Source organism: Electrophorus electricus, chromosome 1 (assembly GCF_041902795.1).
Source record: "Electrophorus electricus isolate QZ-2024a chromosome 1, ASM4190279v1, whole genome shotgun sequence".
In the NCBI taxonomy this organism is placed as follows: domain Eukaryota; kingdom Metazoa; phylum Chordata; class Actinopteri; order Gymnotiformes; family Gymnotidae; genus Electrophorus; species Electrophorus electricus.
In genome coordinates, this window is record NC_137497.1 from 16,468,721 (window position 1) to 16,487,508 (window position 18,788).

General features: G+C 42.5%; 1 protein-coding gene across 1 annotated transcript in view; it reads left to right on the forward strand.

Annotated features, from left to right (window-relative positions):
- LOC145657358 (NLR family CARD domain-containing protein 3-like) overlaps window positions 1–4,990 on the forward strand; it is a 45,600-nt gene extending 40,610 nt beyond the window's left edge. Inside the window, exons 10-11 of the mRNA XM_081711715.1 lie at window positions 1–2,630; window positions 2,778–4,990. The exon at window positions 1–2,630 is cut by the window's left edge and continues 16,172 nt beyond it. The gene's annotated coding sequence lies outside the window, so the exon portion shown is untranslated. The remainder of the gene's footprint in view (window positions 2,631–2,777) is intronic.
- The last annotated feature ends 13,798 nt before the right edge of the window (window positions 4,991–18,788 follow it).

Here is an 18,788-nt window from a genome sequence, read left to right on the forward strand (position 1 = left end):
TGTGTGTGTGTGTGTGTGTGTGTGTGTGTGTGTGTGAGAGAGAGAGAGAGAGACAAAACTATTATCCGTGAGAGAGAGAGAGAGAGAGACAGAACTATTTTCCGTGTGAGAGAGAGACAGAACTATTTTCCGTGTGAGAGAGAGAGACAGAACTATTATCTGTGTGTGTGAGAGAGAGAGAGAGACAGAACTATTATCCGTGTGAGAGAGAGAGAGAGAGACAGAACTATTATCTGTGTGTGAGAGAGAGAGAGAGACAGAACTATTATCTGTGAGACAGAGAGAGAGAGAGAGACAGAACTATTATCTCTGTGTGTGTGTGAGAGAGAGAGAGAGCGAAAGAACTATTATCTCTGTGAGAGAGAGAGTGACAGTACTATTATCTGTGTGTGTGTGTGTGTGTGTGTGTGTGTGTGTGTGTGTGTGTGAGAGAGAGAGAGAGCGAGACAGAACTATTATCCCTATGAGAGAGAGAGTGAAATAGAGAGCGAGACAGAACTATTTTCCGTGTGAGAGAGAGAGAGAGACAGAACTATTTTCCGTGTGAGAGAGAGAGAGAGACAGAACTATTATCTGTGTGTGTGTGAGAGAGAGAGAGAGAGAGAGACAGAACTATTATCTGTGTGTGTGTGAGAGAGAGAGAGAGAGACAGAACTATTATCTGTGAGACAGAGAGAGAGAGAGAGAGAGACAGAACTATTATCTGTGTGTGTGTGAGAGAGAGAGAGAGAGAACTATTATCTGTGTTTGTGAGAGAGAGACAGAACTATTATCTGTGTGTGAGAGAGAGAGAGACAGAACTATTATCTCTGTGTGTGAGAGAGAGAGAGACAGAACTATTATCTGTGTGTTTGTGAGAGAGAGACAGAACTATTATCTGTGTGTGAGAGATAGAGAGACAGAACTATTATCCGTGTGAGAGAGAGAGACAGAACTATTTTCCGTGTGAGAGAGAGAGAGAGAGACAGAACTATTTTCTGTGTGAGAGAGAGAGAGAGAGACAGAACTATTATTTGTGTGTGTGAGAGAGAGAGAGACAGAACTATTATCTGTGTGTGTGTGAGAGAGAGAGAGAGAGAGACAGAACTATTATCTGTGAGACAGAGAGAGAGAGAGACAGAACTATTATCTGTGTGTGAGAGAGAGAGAGAGAGAGAGACAGAACTATTATCCGTGTGAGAGAGAGAGAGAGCGACAGAACTATTATCTGTGTGTGTGAGAGAAAGAGACAGAACTATTATCTGTGTGTGTGTGAGAGAGAGACAGAACTATTATCTGTGTGTGTGAGAGAGAGAGAACTATTATCTGTGTGTGTGTGTGTGTGTGTGTGTGTGTGTGTGAGTGAGAGAGAGAGAGAGACAGAGACAGAACTATTATCTGTGTGTGAGAGAGAGAGAGAGAGAGACAGAACTAGTATCCGTGAGAGAGAGAGAGAGAGACAGAACTATTTTCCGTGTGAGAGAGAGACAGAACTATTTTCCGTGTGAGAGAGAGAGAGAGAGAGACAGAACTATTATTTGTGTGAGAGAGAGAGAGACAGAACTATTATCTGTGTGTGAGAGAGAGAGAGAGAGAACTATTATCTGTGTGTTTGTGAGAGAGAGACAGAACTATTATCTGTGTGTGTGAGAGAGACAGAACTATTATCTGTGTGTGTGAGAGAGAGAGAGAGAGAGACAGACAGAACTATTATCTGTGTGTGAGAGAGAGAGAGACAGAACTATTATCTGTGTGTTTGTGAGAGAGAGACAGAACTATTATCTGTGTGTGTGAGAGAGACAGAACTATTATCTGTGTGTGAGAGAGAGAGAGACAGAACTATTATCTGTGTGAGAGAGAGAGAGAGAGACAGAACTATTATCTCTGTGTGTGTGAGAGAGAGAGAGAACTATTATCTGTGTGAGAGAGAGAGAGAGACAGAACTATTATCTGTGTGTGTGTGTGTGTGTGTGTGTGTGTGAGAGAGAGAGAGACAGAACTATTATCTGTGTGTTTGTGAGAGAGAGACAGAACTATTATCTGTGTGTGAGAGAGAGAGAGACAGAACTATTATTTCTGTGTGTGTGAGAGAGAGAGAGAGAGACAGAACTATTATCTGTGTGTGTGTGTGAGAGAGAGAGAGACAGAACTATTATCTGTGTGTTTGTGAGAGAGAGACAGAACTATTATCTGTGTGTGAGAGATAGAGACAGAACTATTATCCGTGTGAGAGAGAGACAGAACTATTTTCCGTGTGAGAGAGAGAGAGACAGAACTATTATCTGTGTGTGTGAGAGAGAGAGAGAGACAGAACTATTATCTGTGTGTGAGAGAGAGAGAGACAGACAGAACTATTATCTGTGTGTTTGTGAGAGAGAGACAGAACTATTATCTGTGTGTGAGAGAGAGAGAGAGACAGAACTATTATCTGTGTGTGTGTGAGAGAGAGAGAGAGAGAGACAGACAGAACTATTATCTGTGTGTGAGAGAGAGAGAGACAGAACTATTATCCGTGTGAGAGAGAGAGAGAGAGAGACAGAACTATTATCCGTGTGTGTGTGTGTGTGTGTGTGTGTGTATGTGTGTGTGTGTGTGTTTCTTTAGGGTGGAGCACGCAGGGGAGATGAGAATCAAACCAGGACTAAGAAAATGTAAGAAGTAAATGTACACACACACACACACACACTCACACACACACACACACACACACACACACACACACACACACACACACACACACACACACACACACACACAGTATTTGTGATCTCTCCTCTAATGTGTCTTCTTGTGTGCAGATGTGTGTGACCTCACACTGGACCCAAACACAGCACACACACACCTCTCTCTGTCTGAGGGGAACAGAAAGGTGACGTGTGTGAAGCAGCAGCAGTCGTATCCTGATCATCCAGAGAGATTTGATTACTGTGAGCAGGTTGTGTGTAGAGAGAGTCTGACTGGACGCTGTTACTGGGAGGTTGAGTGGAGTGGGTGGGCTGATATATCAGTGACATATAAAGGAATCAGGAGGAAAGGAGACAGTAGTGACTGTGTGTTTGGACGTAATGTAAAGTCCTGGAGTCTGAGCTGCTCTGATAACAGATACACTGTCTGGCACAATAATAAGAGAACTGCCATCTCTGCCCCCTCCAGCTCCAACAGAGTAGGAGTGTATCTGGACTGGCCCGCCGGCACTCTGTCCTTCTACAGCGTCTCCTCTCACACACACACACTCACACACTTACACACACTCCACTCCACATTCACTGAGCCCCTCTATGCAGGGTTTTGGGTTTATTATAACTCCTCAGTGTGTGTATGTGTGAGCTAGAATAGCCTCCTGTGTCCTGGAGGAACACCTGAGTCTGCAGGGAAACACACAACTGGTGAACATCATACACACATGCCTGCTGAGTATAAAATATACACACACACACACACACACACACACACACACACACACACACACACACACACACACACACACACACACTTTGCTCTTTCTCTCACACACACTCCTCTACACACACAACTAGTGGACATCATAATACACACATTTCCTTACACATACACACACACCTCTCTCTTTCTCTCTGCCACACACACACACACACACACACACACACACCTCTCTTTCTCTCTGCCACACACACACACACACACACACACACACACACACACACCTCTCTCTTTCTCTCTGCCACACACACACACACACACACACACACACACCTCTCTTTCTCTCTGCCACACACACACACACACACACACACACACTTTGCTCTTTCTCTCACACACAAACACACTCTGCACTTCTCTCTTCACACATGCGCGCGCACACACACACACACACACACACACACACACACGCACACACACACACACACACACTACACCCTTGTGTGTGTGTGTCTCTCTCTCACACAGACACACACACATAATACACCTGTATCTTTCTCACACACATACACAGCTCTCTCTCACACACACTCTTACACACACTACACTTCCTTCTCACACATACACGCTACACATCTCTCTGTCATACACTCTATACCTCTCACTCTCACACACACCACTCACTCACAAACACACAGTACATCTCTCCGTAACACACACATAATACACTTCTTTCACACAAACGCATACACAATCCACCTCTCTCTCTCTCTCACACGCACACACACATACTTTGTCTTTCACACACAAACATGCACTCTACACGTCTCTCACATACACACACACACAGCCTGTCACATACACACACATAATATACCTCTCTCTCTCTCTCTCTCTCTCTCTCACACACACACACACACACACACACACACGAACGCACACACACCACCTCTCTCTTTCTCTCTCTCACACACTCACACACACGAACGCACACACACCACCTCTCTTTCTCTCTCTCACACACTCACACACATACACAGACACACCTCTCACTCACACACACTCTTACACACACAAACACATAGTAGATCTCTCTGTGTCACACACACACACACACACACACACACACACACACACACACACACACACACACACACTACAAGTCTCTTACGCAAATGTATGCACACACACACTCACACATACACAGACACCTCTCTCTCACACACACTACAGTTCTTTTTCACACATACACGGTACACATCTTTCTCTGTCTCTTACACACACTACACCTGTCTCTCTCTGTCATACACACACACAAGCACACACCGCTCACACACACAAACACACAGTACATCTCTCTCTCTCTCACACACACACACACACACACACACACACACACACACACACACGCACCTCTCTCACACGCACCTCTCTCACACGCACCTCTCTCACACGCACCTCTCTCACACGCAGCTCTCTCACACGCAGCTCTCTCACACACACAAACAGTACAAATCTCTGTGACACACACACACACACACACACACTCTCTCTCTCTCACCCCTCTCTCTCTCTCACACACACACACACACACACACACACACACACACAATACTACAAAATACACCTGTATCTTTCTCTTACACACATACACACACACCTCTCTCACACACACTCATACACACACTACACTTCGTTCTCACACATACACGCTACACATCTTTCTCTGTCTCTTACACACACTACACCTGTCTGTCATACACACACACGAACACACACCTCTCTCACACACACACACACAGTACATCTCTGTGACACACACACACACACACTACAAGTCTCTTACACAAACGTATGCACGCACACACACACACACACACACACACACACACACACACACAAGTGTCTTACACAAACGTATGCACACACACACACACAAAACACCTCTCTCTCTCTCACACACACACACACACACACACACAAAATACACCTGTAACTTTCTCTCATACACATACACACACACACACACGCTTCTCACACATACACGCTACACATCTCTCTCTGTCATTCACTCTATACCTCTCACTCTCTTTCACACACACACATACTCACACAGACACTTTAAACCTCTCCCTCTCTCTCTCTCACACACACAATAAATGATGTTCAAATAATAGACTGAGCTGCAGTTGATTTCTGTACATATGACATAAATACTGTTCTACAAGTTACACATGCTGTGGAATCATAACCTCACTGTTAAACTCTGTACAAATCTACACATTAAAGGTGGAAATCTTTGGAAACTGAAAGGTTTTTCATTTTGTTTTCTGAGTGTTGGAGTGATACAGATACAGATGTTGTACACAGTATGAGTGAAATGTATTATAGAAATGTATTGTAAATATTTGAGATGAAATATTATTCTTATAATATGTTACTAGAGTTTAAGTATAATGTTTATCTAGCCAGAAAAGTCTGTATATTTGATTGAAGTAGGTAAGACAAAAGTAGATTAAGAGAAAAATAACATACCTGTGATTATTTTTGTGGAGAGACTTCCATGTTGTTTTGGAGGGAAAAGAAACCGTAGTGTGTTAAAGGGGACTTTTATGGGGAATATGCCTGCCCAAAGATAGGAAGTGACATCACCTCATTTGCTGTTTTTCCATATTTAAGTTTTTAAGGGAAAATTCAAGAGTGATGTTTTGAAGTTGATTGATATTGGAGAATTTATGATTGCTGGACTTTTATTCTTGTAAATGCTAAATTTTCCTTTTTTGAACATTTTTGTATGTTTTTGATGGGATGTGGTTTTTCTTTTGCACTGGAGCACTGGGAGCCAATAAAAACCTTTTCTTTTGTATCCACTTGGAGTGCTTAATGTTACCGCCAGATATTACTGCATTACAGTAGTCCAATCTTGATGTAATAAATGCATGGACCATCTTTTCTGCATCATGTGAGGAGAGTGTTTGATTTAAATTGTGAATGTGCTCATTATACCAAGGTACTAATTTTTTGTCCCTAATGATTGTATTCTTAAGTGGAGCAACATCATTAAAGGTGCACAGGAACAGCACAAACAAAGCACATGGGGCAGAGCTGGGCAGAGATCTATTAATAATAAAGACAGAAACAAGGGCAGTTAAATTCCAAACTTATATCATTCTAAAGGTCTGGAGTACCAAGAGCTGAGCAAAGAGAACAGTGCCCTCACTCAGCTGGTCCGGAAATACAGTTCAGCATTAACACAGTAACACTACACTAACGCACACTAACACTACACATGCTGAGGACCAGAAAATAACAGCAAACCCAATCAGAATCACCAGAATTACAAACAACATCACTTATTGGGAAACTCAATCAAAATGTTATCTGGCCCTAAATCAAAGGTACAGTGTGGCAGATTACCTAAGAACACTGTCTGATCCAAAACTGAGGTCCACCCTGACCAAGTACAGACTCAGTGACCACCGCCTGGCCATAGAGACCAGCAGACATAAACAGTCCTGTTTACCTGAAGAGCAGAGACTGTAAGGACTATAAGACCCAGACAAAGCTGCACTTTCTGAATGAATGTACAACATTTAGACAGATTAGAACTAAATTCTTTAAGAAAATTAGCCACGTATTCCCTGAGTTTAAAAATCTCCCTGATGAGGAGAAGCTGCCGTATGTTGTTGGTGAACATAAAGAGTTCAGCACACTGGCAGCGCTGTACGTTCACTCCTGCCACAGTCTGAGGGACAGTGAGTGACCAAGTCGGATACCAGAGACGCAGAGACATTATTATTAATATTATTATTGTTATTATTATTATTATTATTATTATTGATATTATTATTATTATTATTATTATTATTATTGGCATTGTTTTTATTACTATTATTATTATTATTACTATTATTATTGGTATTGGTATTATTATTATTATTATTGGTATTATTGTTATTATTATTGGTATTATTACTGGTATTATTATTATTATTGGTATTATTATTGGTATTGGTATTATTATTATTATTGCTATTATTATTATTATTGGTATTATTATTGGTATTGGTATTGGGTGTGTTGTAGTTCTATTATTATTGTTGTTGTTACTAATATTGTAAGCGGTTATAATATTGTTGTTGTCATCTGTTGTTAGTGTTAATGTCTTTATCAAAGCTTTGGCACGAGAGAGGGAGATGCACACGGGGACCCAGACTCCTGATGGAGGAAGAGAGCGAGAGAGAGAGAGAGAGAGAGAGAGAGAGAGGGAGGGCCACACTGTGACAGACTCTGAATGGAGGGAGAGAGTCTCCACTTCTCCATCTGGAGTCCTGGTCCCCTCCCTCTCTCTCCCTACATCCGTAGTCCCGTACGGCCCTCCCTCTCGTTTCTCTCTCTCTCTCTCTCTCTCTCTCTCTCTTTCTCTCACTCTCTCACTCTCTCTCTCTCTCTCTTTACATCTGGACTTTGGGTCCCCAAGCGGCTCACCCTCTTTCTCCTTCTCCCTCTATTTCTCTCTCTCTCTCTCTCTCTTTCCATCTGGAGTCTGGGTCATCTCTCTCTCTCTCTTTCCATCTGGAGTCTGGGTCGCCTCTCTCTCTCTCTTTCCATCTGGAGTCTGGGTCGCCTCTCTCTCTCTCTTTCCATCTGGAGTCTGGGTTGCCTCTCTCTCTTTCTCTCTCTCTCTCTCTCTTTCCATCTGGAGTCTGGGTCACCTCTCTCTCTCTCTCTCTCTCTCTCTCTCTCTCTCCAGTCTCTTCTTCTACCTGAGGAGAACCATCTAAGTAAATATTTTCCATCTCTTGGTATGATCTATAGTCACTGGTATACAGCCTAGTTTAGAACTGTGCTGCTCTTCTACGAATCTCCACAGGATCTGAGAGTACAGTACCAGACTTCAAGGCATGTATCCATCTGCTCTGACCATGTTTATGCTCTAAACCAAAGAAAAACTTGGACAGAGAGTTGTGATGGAAAATGTTACGAAACTATGTATTATGTGATTCATATAAAATCACACTGATCCTTTTGCTCGTAAATTAATAATGCTGTTTGCACATTTGTATCCGCCTGTTGCTGATTAAGTTGAACATGTATCAGGAACTGTTAACATCAAGGTCAACTTGACACACAACCCAAACTGTTTGGAGTCAGTTTGGGTTGGTTTGTGGAAAAAAACAAGCCGAGAGCTGATTGGCTTATAGCCACAGCAACAAAGGAAAGAAGAGCTGCTTAAGAAAAGATGATTGGTTAAAGACAGCACAGGAGTAGTATAACTAGCCACGGTTTTGTATACTCGGGGCTCCCTACCTGAGGAGAGCCAAACATTTATTTTATTCTTTTTCTTATTAAATTACTCTCTTAATCACGTCTGACTTGCTGTTTGTTCAAAATTCCACAACAGAAATTGACGTTGTCGGCAGGATCAGCGAGAGGCACCACGCGGAGCAGCGGTGACTGAACTTCGAGGACGCTCCTCAGAGAGAAAACTGAGCTGGAGAAAGAGGGAAACCCACAAGAATACGGGAAAGTACCTAACCAGGGAGTGACATCCCGCTAGACTCCGGTGGTGTGCTCCGCCTGATCTAACGAACAGAAAGTAAGTGGTGAAGTTCAGTAATTCAATCCTAGAAGAAAGTGACGTAGTGATCCGCCTGAGTCTACCCTGGGGTGGGTCTGTAAAGTAGCATAGTATATGAGATACTAGGGCTTAAAAATAGGGTCAAGAGGACTCCGGAGTCTGGGACTCCGCCAGCCTAAGAGAATAGGCACACTGAGTAGACGTACTAGTGTAAGAAATAGGCCCGGGCCGACAGAACACCCCGCAGGGAAAGGAGTGGACTCAGTGAACCAGCACGGATTGCTGGAGCAGAACTAAATTAAAGCAACGTCGGAGACGTGATTAACAGAAGGAAAAAAAAAAAAAAAAAAGGGAAAATTTTAAATAAAAATATTAGTACGCCCTTTACCCTCATAAAAAAAGGGAGAAAGAGAAAAGAGTTTATTTGTTTGTTTCTATCATATTTGGGTTTATTTGTTTGTTTATTTTATTTGTTTATCGCCCTTTACCCTTATAAAAAAAAAAATAAAAAAATTAAAATAGGTGGAGGGAAGCAGCAGGTAGGGCATAGAAAAGGTAATAATGAAGTGTCTCAGTGTGTTTCCTTAGCTGATCCTGACCTCGATGCCGCCCCGCCGAGAGCCCCCAGCTGATTCAACAACCACAAGCATCAGGAAATCCACCTCCTTATCCCGAACCAGGGACTTCATCGCTAACATCAAAGCCGTCTCCATATGACGAACCAAGACGGCAACTGGAGACAATAACCTCACCAGTGGCTCATCACACTCGAAGTCACGCCACTATAAAGCCATCCGCAGGGCCTGACAGAGGCTATGCCCCACAGTTCCCGATGGTGGAAGTGTCAGGACCTGAGGGAGTGATTATGGTCCACCGTCACTGGACTACAGACGACATCATGAAAGCGGCCGACGGCCTGAGCAAGCCAGGTGACATCGGTGGACGACGCTTCGGACAAGAACTGATGGCATTCGTGCAGTCCTGCAGACCAACACAGGCTGAACTGAGACGGTTGTTGATGATGCGGAAGAGGCAGAGGAAAAGGAAAAGGAGGGAAAATTGATTGGATGAAAGAACAGGAATGCTACAACTGTGGAAAGCTTGGACATTTTGCCAGAAACTGTCCGGAGGAGGATAACTCATATGACGGGGGCACAGACCTGGATCCCACTATCCACGAATGACGGGCGGTGGAGAGGCAGGACAGCAGCGGACCACTGAGTGAAGACGGCAAAAGGGAAGTGACAAATTTAAATGACCAACTATTGCAGCAGATTAGTAAAGGGCCAAGAGGCCTCCCCGAGGTAACTGTGAAAGTAGAGGGAAAAAATGTTAGGTTTTTGGTTGACAATGGTGCCACCCACTCAGTGTTAAAAGAAGGTTTAATAGAATGTAGCATGAGACCAGGATATGGGATAACAGTAATTGGAGTGGGAGGTCATCCCATTGATGAAAGGATGTCCGAGCCTCTCCAATGTAGTTTAGGAAATAGCCAATTCAAACACAGCTTTTTGGTGTCAGAAACCTGTCCAATTAATTTGTTAGCTAGAGATTTAATGTGTAAACTTGGGTGCACAATTAGCAGCAACCCAGAGGGGTTATTTGTTATGTGGGAAACACCTACACAGGGAGTCCAGCTAGAGGCAGGAGTCCCTTTGTACGTGTATGAATTGCAGTGCACTGCTGGGGAAGTACTAACACATTTTATGACTGAAGTTACTAACACGCTACCTGGTGAGCTGACAGTTAAACAAAGTGATTCTATTCACTGTACAATGAAGGTCCATGAGGGATCTGATGTTGATTTTGAACAAAAATTTGACTTAGGGGGCAGTGACAGTCTGATTATCACAGCTATAGCGTGGGACTGCGAGTGGGCTGCGGGAGTGGTGCAGCTCTCAGCTAAACAGAAATCTTTATATTCAATCTCACATGCAGCACCTCATGTGTCGCTGGCTAGCGCACATGTTGACCCAGACTGGCAGAGAGTAGGGTTGTGGACAAAACGCATGTTGAGCACAACTGATTGGATAAAAGGACCCCAGTGTAAAGTCATGTACAGCCCAAGCATAGATGTGTGGAAAATGCCAACCCCGTATAGGCTAAAAGGGGGGTTGAGCTTGTAAGTCCTAATATAGTAATTATGGCAGCCTCTGTTACCCTCTCAGAGGAAGAGGAGGAGGAATTGAAAACAGTTCCTGCAGGGTTATGGGCACAGGGAAAAAATGATGTGGGCTTAATAAAAGGATGTGAGCCTGTCCACATCACCCCAAAATCTGATTACAGACCACGCCAGCACCAATACCCTCTAAAACTAGAGGCAGTGGAGGGCATCAGGCCTGTGTTCCAATCATTAAAACAAGCAGGAGTTATCGTACCATGCCCAGACTCACCAGTACGTACTCCAATTTTCCCAGTTAAAAAGCCAGGGAGAGATGAATGGAGATTTGTGCAGGATTTGCAGGCTGTCAACACGGCAGTACACCCTAGAGCCCCAGAAGTTCCAAACCCGCACACCATTCTCTCTCAGATCCCACCAGATAGCAAGTGGTTCAGTGTAGTTCATTTGGCCAATGCTTTCTTTAGTGTACCTGTGCACAAAGATAGTCAATTTTGGTTTGCTTTCACTTTTGAAGGAAAGCCATACATATTTACAAGACTGTGTCAGGGGTATTGTGAATCACCAACCATTTACAATGCCGCCTTACACTGAAGCCTAGAAGCTTTAGAGCTCCTCGAAGGAACAGCCTTGCTGCAATACGTTGATGATCTTTTAATTTGTGGGAGAACACGAGAAGCGTGTAAACAAGCCACGGTGGCACTGCTACATCATTTAGCAGAGGAAGGCCACAAGGCATCCAAATCCAAATGACAGTTTTGTAAGCAGCAAGTGCATTTTTTAGGACATGACATCACTGAACAAACGCGCATGCTGACTAAAGACCGAGTGAACTATACCAAGACCCACGACGAAAAAACAACTGCTGTCCTTCTTAGGCATGTGTTCCTATTGTAGAACATTCATACCATCTTATGCAGAGCATGAGGGGCCACTCAGAAATATAATACGGACCAAGGGATCGAATTCCTCTCAGTTAGAATGGGCGCCAGAAGCTGAAGCGGCCTTTACAGCACCGAAGCAGTTATTACAGGTCATGCCTGCTTTAGGCATTCCAGATCCCAATAAATCATTTGAACAAACCATGTCTCCCCACTTCTTTTATGAAAGGACCAATTGAGATTGCTCATGGAAGAAGTCACATGAGCAAAGGGGGGATAGTGGAGAGCATAACAAGACATTGGTATGTACCAGGAATAAACACACCCACCCCAAATTTTTGTTCCTGATGCTTGGTATGTGCACAAAACACACCACACGGAGACAATCATGCCAAACACGCACCCGCCGGACACCCGCCGCCTAGTGAGCCTTTTCAACATTGGCAAATAGATTTCATAGAACTGACACCAGCTGAAGGGAAGAGATACATGCTTGTGTGTGTGTGCATGTTTAGTAAGTGGGTGGAGGCCTTCCCAACGGGAAAACAAGATAGTGAGGCAGTAGCAAAAGCGCTATTGAGAGAAATTATTCCCCGGTGGGGGTTACCACAACGAGTGTCCAGTGACAATGGGACACCCTTCGTACACGAAGGACTAAAAGCTTTGACTAAATACCTAGGGGTAGATATGAGAAAACACTGCAGTTACCACCCTGCTAGTGCAGGGGCAGTAGAACGGACAAACGGCACCATTAAAGGAGGCCTAGCTAAAGTAACGCAGGAAACAGGCATGAATTGGGTAAAATGCCTTCCCCTCGTCCTGTGGCAATGTCGAACCAGACCACAGGCACGAACAGGGTTATCAGCTTTTGAGATAGTGTTTGGACGGCCTCCCAACACGGGGGTGGGTCCGCCGGACTGGGATACTAACCTGATCAATGAATCACTTTTGCAGTACTGTGTGTCTCTGCACAAATCTCTTTCCCATGTGTCTAAGCAGGTGAAGGCAGTTCTTCCCGAGGTGACGGATACTCCACTCCACACCCACCAACCAGGTGATTGGGTGCTGATAAAGGACTTCAGAAGGAAGCGGTGGAACCAGCCCAGGTGGAGAGGACCATTCCAAGTGCTGCTGACGACTAACACCGCCGTCAAAACCGACGGACGAGCAACGTGGATACACCACACTCATTGCAAGAAGGCGCCAGAACGACCTGAGGACTCATGATGAATTCTCTGTTTGTCACTATCCTACTCACTACTCTCGCCCCGATCGCGGGACGACAACTCCTGCCAGAGGAAAGATGCAAAGGCAATATCGCTTGTGCAATGGCATTGGTGACGGCAACCACTGCAGCCTTGAATAAGATTAACGGTTTAGCGTGGCAAGTCCTAACTCTGGCCAATAGGACTGAGACGATTTTTACACTCCTAAACCAAGAATTGCACCAGATTCGCCAAGTAGTCCTGCAGAATAGAATGGCCTTAGATTTGCTCCTAGCCGAGGAAGGTGGGGTGTGTAAGAAGATAAATGTATCATGTTGTTTTCACATCCCAGATTATTATGATAATATAACAGACCTGATTACACATATGAAACAGGACATCCAGGAGCCGTCCCCAGCAGACAATTCATGGTTCTCATGGTTCACCTCGGCCCTGGGCCCGTGGGGACACTGGGCAATGACGGTGCTTTTTCCTGTGCTCATTGTCGTATTGATGGTTATGTGTTTCCTGCCATGTATTATGAATTGTTGTGTCACCTGGGTGACCAATCTTACTCGTGTACAGTATCAACTGTTGCAAGAACTGCCAAAGGGGGTGGATGAGGACTCTGAGGAATTTAATGACCTCCAGGCACTATTCATTGAAAATTGAAGTCTAGATGATGTTGATGATTGACAAAGAATCAAAGGGGGGAAGTGTGAAGGAAATATTGTTGTGTTTCTTTCTCTATCATTGTAAAGCGTGAGAAAGCTTAGCATAAGATTAGAAGAACAGGACGTTCCCTAGAGAACGTCCTTGAAGAAATACACTCCTTCCAAGGAGTTATCTGGTCTCAGCAGAAGCAAACCCTCCCTCGTTCTCTTGAACGCTACGGCTATTATATAAGGGGAGGGAAATCACCCAAAGGGGAGCGAAGCAAATAGGCACGCTCATTTTTTGAAACTAATAACTCAATAAAATCTTCTTATCCACATCTGACTCCTTGTTTGCTGAATTTCCACCACAGCTGTCACGTGCTGTGTTTGAATGTTATTCAGAATAGTAATAACTTGATGTGAAGTGTGAAGAACCATTGGATGAGACTGCCAATTTCTCTACGTCAGTGACCAGCAGGGCAGAGGCAGCCACGGCGCGTAAGCAGGCCGGCATGCCTTGAACGACCGAATCAAAAGGTTTGGAAAGGTAGGCCACAGGGCGATAACTGCCACCGTGCTCCTGGGCCAGGACGCCCACGGCTGTGGAGCCGTTTTCAGAAACGTAAAGGTGGAAGGTCAGATTATAATTTGGTAGGCCAAGTGCTAGAGCAGAGCACAAGGCCAATTTCAGATTCCTGAATGAGCGATACATGGGTTGAGTCCAGACCAATGTATCAGTACAATTTTTTCCACAGCCGTTCCTGAGGACTTTATCATGAAACTCAACATGAGTTGTTTTGTGTTGGGCGGAGGGATGTCACGTATGATTCCCCACACTCATTAGAGAAAGGTACTGTAAGTATTTGAGATTAAATATTGTTCTTATAATTTTGTTTCTGGAGTTTAAGTTTAATGTTTATCTTGCCAGGAAAGTTTGTTTATTTGAACTAAGTAGGTAAAACAAAGTAGATCAAGAGAAAAATTTACTTACCTGTGACTTTTATGGGGAATTTTCCTTCCCAAAGAAAGGAAGTGATGTCACATAATTTCCTGTGGTGATGTTTCCTTATATATGTTTCTAAGGGAAAATTCACTAGAGTTGTGTTTTGAAGTTGATTGATGTTGGAGAATTTATGATTGCTGGATTTTTTCCCCTTGAACTTGTAAATACTTGTAAATACTGCATTTTCCTTTTTTTGAATATTTTTGTTTGTTTTTTATTGGATATGGCTTTTTGTTTGCACTGGACTACTGAGAGCCAATAAATACCTTTTCTTTTGTATCCACTAGGAGTGTATCCATGTGTCTTTACTAGTGGACCATTGCAATGATATTTCCATATGTGCAGGATTAAAATACTCTACAAATAAATGCTCTTAAAATAGTCCATAAATAAATATTCTTAAATACTCCACAAATAAGTACTCTTTAAATACTGTACAAACAAATAATCTTAAAATACTCCACAAATAAATGAGTCCAGTCTGTGTTTGAAGAAAGCAAGAGTGTTAGTTCGTCCCTCCATCTGGGAGACAGGTCAGAGAAGAAGGAATGGAGAGGGCATGAAGCATTTAAGGCTCACACTTTATAATAACGATAGTTTATAGAGCATTTATATGCTTGTAATTCATAATGAACTAATCATGAACTAATGAGTTAGTGTTATTCATCATGAATTAATATATTAGTAATCATTTATAAGATGTATCTAAGCTCTCACTTCATAATTATCTGAACAGATCAGGAAGTCAGATGTTATGCTTAATTGGGTTTTTAAGCGCTATTCTTTATTAGATAATGAATTGTGCCATTGCATACATGCAGGAACAATGGAACTGCATTTAGTTAAAGTAAATGTTCAGAATGTTGTTAGGTTACTGTGTGTAGGGTTTGGAGTTGGGGCTGCAGGGGCTTTAGGTGGCAGGTCGTTTTTCCTAGAATAACAAGTGGACCAGTGGAGTGGAGCTTCAGGTGCAACCTGCTTAACCTCCATCCTTTAAGAGGCCTGGAAGACAAGCATCAAGACTCCTTGTTGTAGCCCTGCAGATGGTGAAGTTTCTCTGGTTGTCTGAACACCACAGTCCCTCATTGTCTTCATACGCCGACTGAAGATGCACTTACCTGAACATTAGTTTTGCACTTATTAAATCTTATTAAAAAATAAAAAAGTTTTAATTGCATTTATGAAATATGCTATTGTGTTATGCACAACAAAGTCACTCTGGATAAGAGAGTCTGCTAAACACCTTAAATGTTAATGTAAATATGTATGTTACAATTTCAGAATTAATGGTGACCAATTCAGGAATTCAGAGGATATGCACCATTAGTTAATATATTATTAAAATGACAGCTTTATTAATCCTGGCTCCTAAGAGTCTTTGTGAACCTGTTAAAATAATTAAAAAGTGTAGCCATACAAATTATTTGTTAAACAGTAACAAACAGCAGCTGTAGTTTTTAAATTACTTGTCATATAGAAATTATCTGTAGCATTTTACAGCCGCTAAGGTGAAAACTATTCAATATACACGAATATCTATAAATGTCTGTAGGCCATTTATAAACGACACACTTTCAAATAAACTTATCATTTGAAGTTGTCTGTTAAGAAATGTATAAATTACTTGGTAATATTTTATAAAACACACATTAAAAAAAAGACTTGATGTCTTCAGACTAATGTGCTTGTTAATAAATATGCATAGTAGGAGTTCTCATTCATGGAGTTTTCCAAGATCATGAATGAATCGTCCTAGAGGACCATTATTGTGTTTTTTTGCTAGCCGTTCATACATTTCTATTACTGTCCAGTGATCCTTTACCAGCTCCTCTCTCCGGTTACCTCTAAGCCTCCAAACAGTTTCCTTGTATATTCTCCAGGCCCTCCTTATATTCTGCGTGTGAGCCCCTGTAGGAGCATCCATGTATGATATACTGTGGTTAACTGTGTAATGTCTGTAGCCAAGCTGAGACAGAGCCTGCCGGTAGACACGCCACTCACCACTGAGGATTGTGGATCGCCTCCTTACATGCTGAATGATAAGTGGCACTAGTTCCCTTCTGGACCTTCTCTGAACTAGGTGAAGAACTGGCTGTCTTTGTTTAGTGTGGACAGCATTTTCACCCAGCATCCCAGAGACCCACTGCCTCCTCTACAACGCCCGGCCATCCGCCCTCTTCCATACCGTGTAACATAAAAAGTAAAGCATTATTACATTAATTAAGAACTATTAACAAGATGAAAAAATTACAGATATGAAGCATGAAGACTTGTATGTCCATTATACATTATTAAGACTATACAAAATTCTATACCCACATAAAAGATGCACCTGCATTTCTTCTATGCCTGAAGTTACTCTCATTTATGACAGTGAACTGTCTGCATCCTCCTTTCCTTCTTCTGAGTTCTTCCATCGCCACCACACAAGCCTCTCTCACTTTCTTAGACAATTTTGACAAGAAACTTGAGAAAACCTGAAGGGACATAATGGTGCTAAATTTATTAAATAATTTAATAACTGTATTTAACACTTCCTTACTTAGATATTGAATGTACTCAGTAAAATTGTGAAGTTTATTCGTTAATTAAGTTAATTTGTTCATGTGAACTGCTCTGGTTATTTTTGCTTCTTTTAATCAAACAATTTACTTGATTTGAATAAAACCAATTAACCTGCTTGTTACACATGGATGTTTGCGGTTGCAACATTAAAATATTTCCACACTGCAGAAAGTATCTAGATGTGCTGAACAAAAATCTGTTTGATTACATTTCAAATGGCCACTCAGTCCACACTTGTTGTATAAAGTAAGACATATAAGTCTGCGTGTGTTAGCTGCTCACACCTATACGTTGTAAATTAAAGTTACACTAAAACATCTAAGTAAGCTCGTTAGTCTACCATTCACATCAGTCCCAGCAGTCGCTATTGTGTAGGTTCATTGTGTGATGACAAAGATCGCATTTAATCTCTTTGTAGTACTTTCTTATTTTGCAGCCACTTTATACATTTTAAATGTTTCCTTTTTTATTTTTTGCCGTCCATCAACTTCCTCAATTTCTTCGGCATTTTGGTCCAATTAAAACCGGATGTGTCCCCTTTACATTTGTTATAGTGGAATTTATGGCATTCCAGATTCTCATCGAGTGTACAAGATTTTAAACTTAACAATGCAATGAGTAATACATCCAAATATTTTTATATATTGTGTATTCTTATATTCAGCAGACACATTCATATTTTCTGGACAAACAGCTCTTTGTGAATTTCATATAAACCATCAACAGTAAAGGTGGAGCGTTCGTGGACGTTGGAGTTCATTCAGGTCTGCGCCTCTAATGAGGAGACGCCGGTACAGGTGTGTTTGGAGTCGGATGACAGTGGAGATCAGCACAGCACCTGACGCTCGTCCTCACAGTACACAAAGAAGAAGAGAGTTCACAGTTCATCAAAAAACAAAACAAAACAGCCAAGACACTGGAGAGAAATACAGATGGAGAGGCTGGAACAGGTCAATGCTGTACTGTACTGTAGCTACAGTGCAGCTAAACTAGCGTTAGCTAGAAATCAACATTAGCAGATGTGTTTTCAGTAGCTTTCTTGAATACTAGCATTAGTGGGTTATGCTTGAACAACGCCATGGTAGTTCACCGTCTTTATGACCTTTAGTACATTTTATTCAGTATGAGTGGAATCTGAACACATCCGCTTTGTTAGATTACTCTGAAAGAAAGCTGTCGTACGTTAGCCAACTAGCTAGTAAACTAGCGCGACTGGAAAAGGTGCCGAACACCAGCTGACTGTCTCCGGATTACAGTGGAGATCAGCACAGCCGGTTTCTCCTGTTGTCTGAAGTTTAGCCCTTCGATCCGTTTTCGGTAGGTTTTACGCTCTGGTTCTTAGCTGGCTTTTATTCCCCGTCTACGTACGGCAAGAATGTAAAAGTGAGATTTAATGGGCG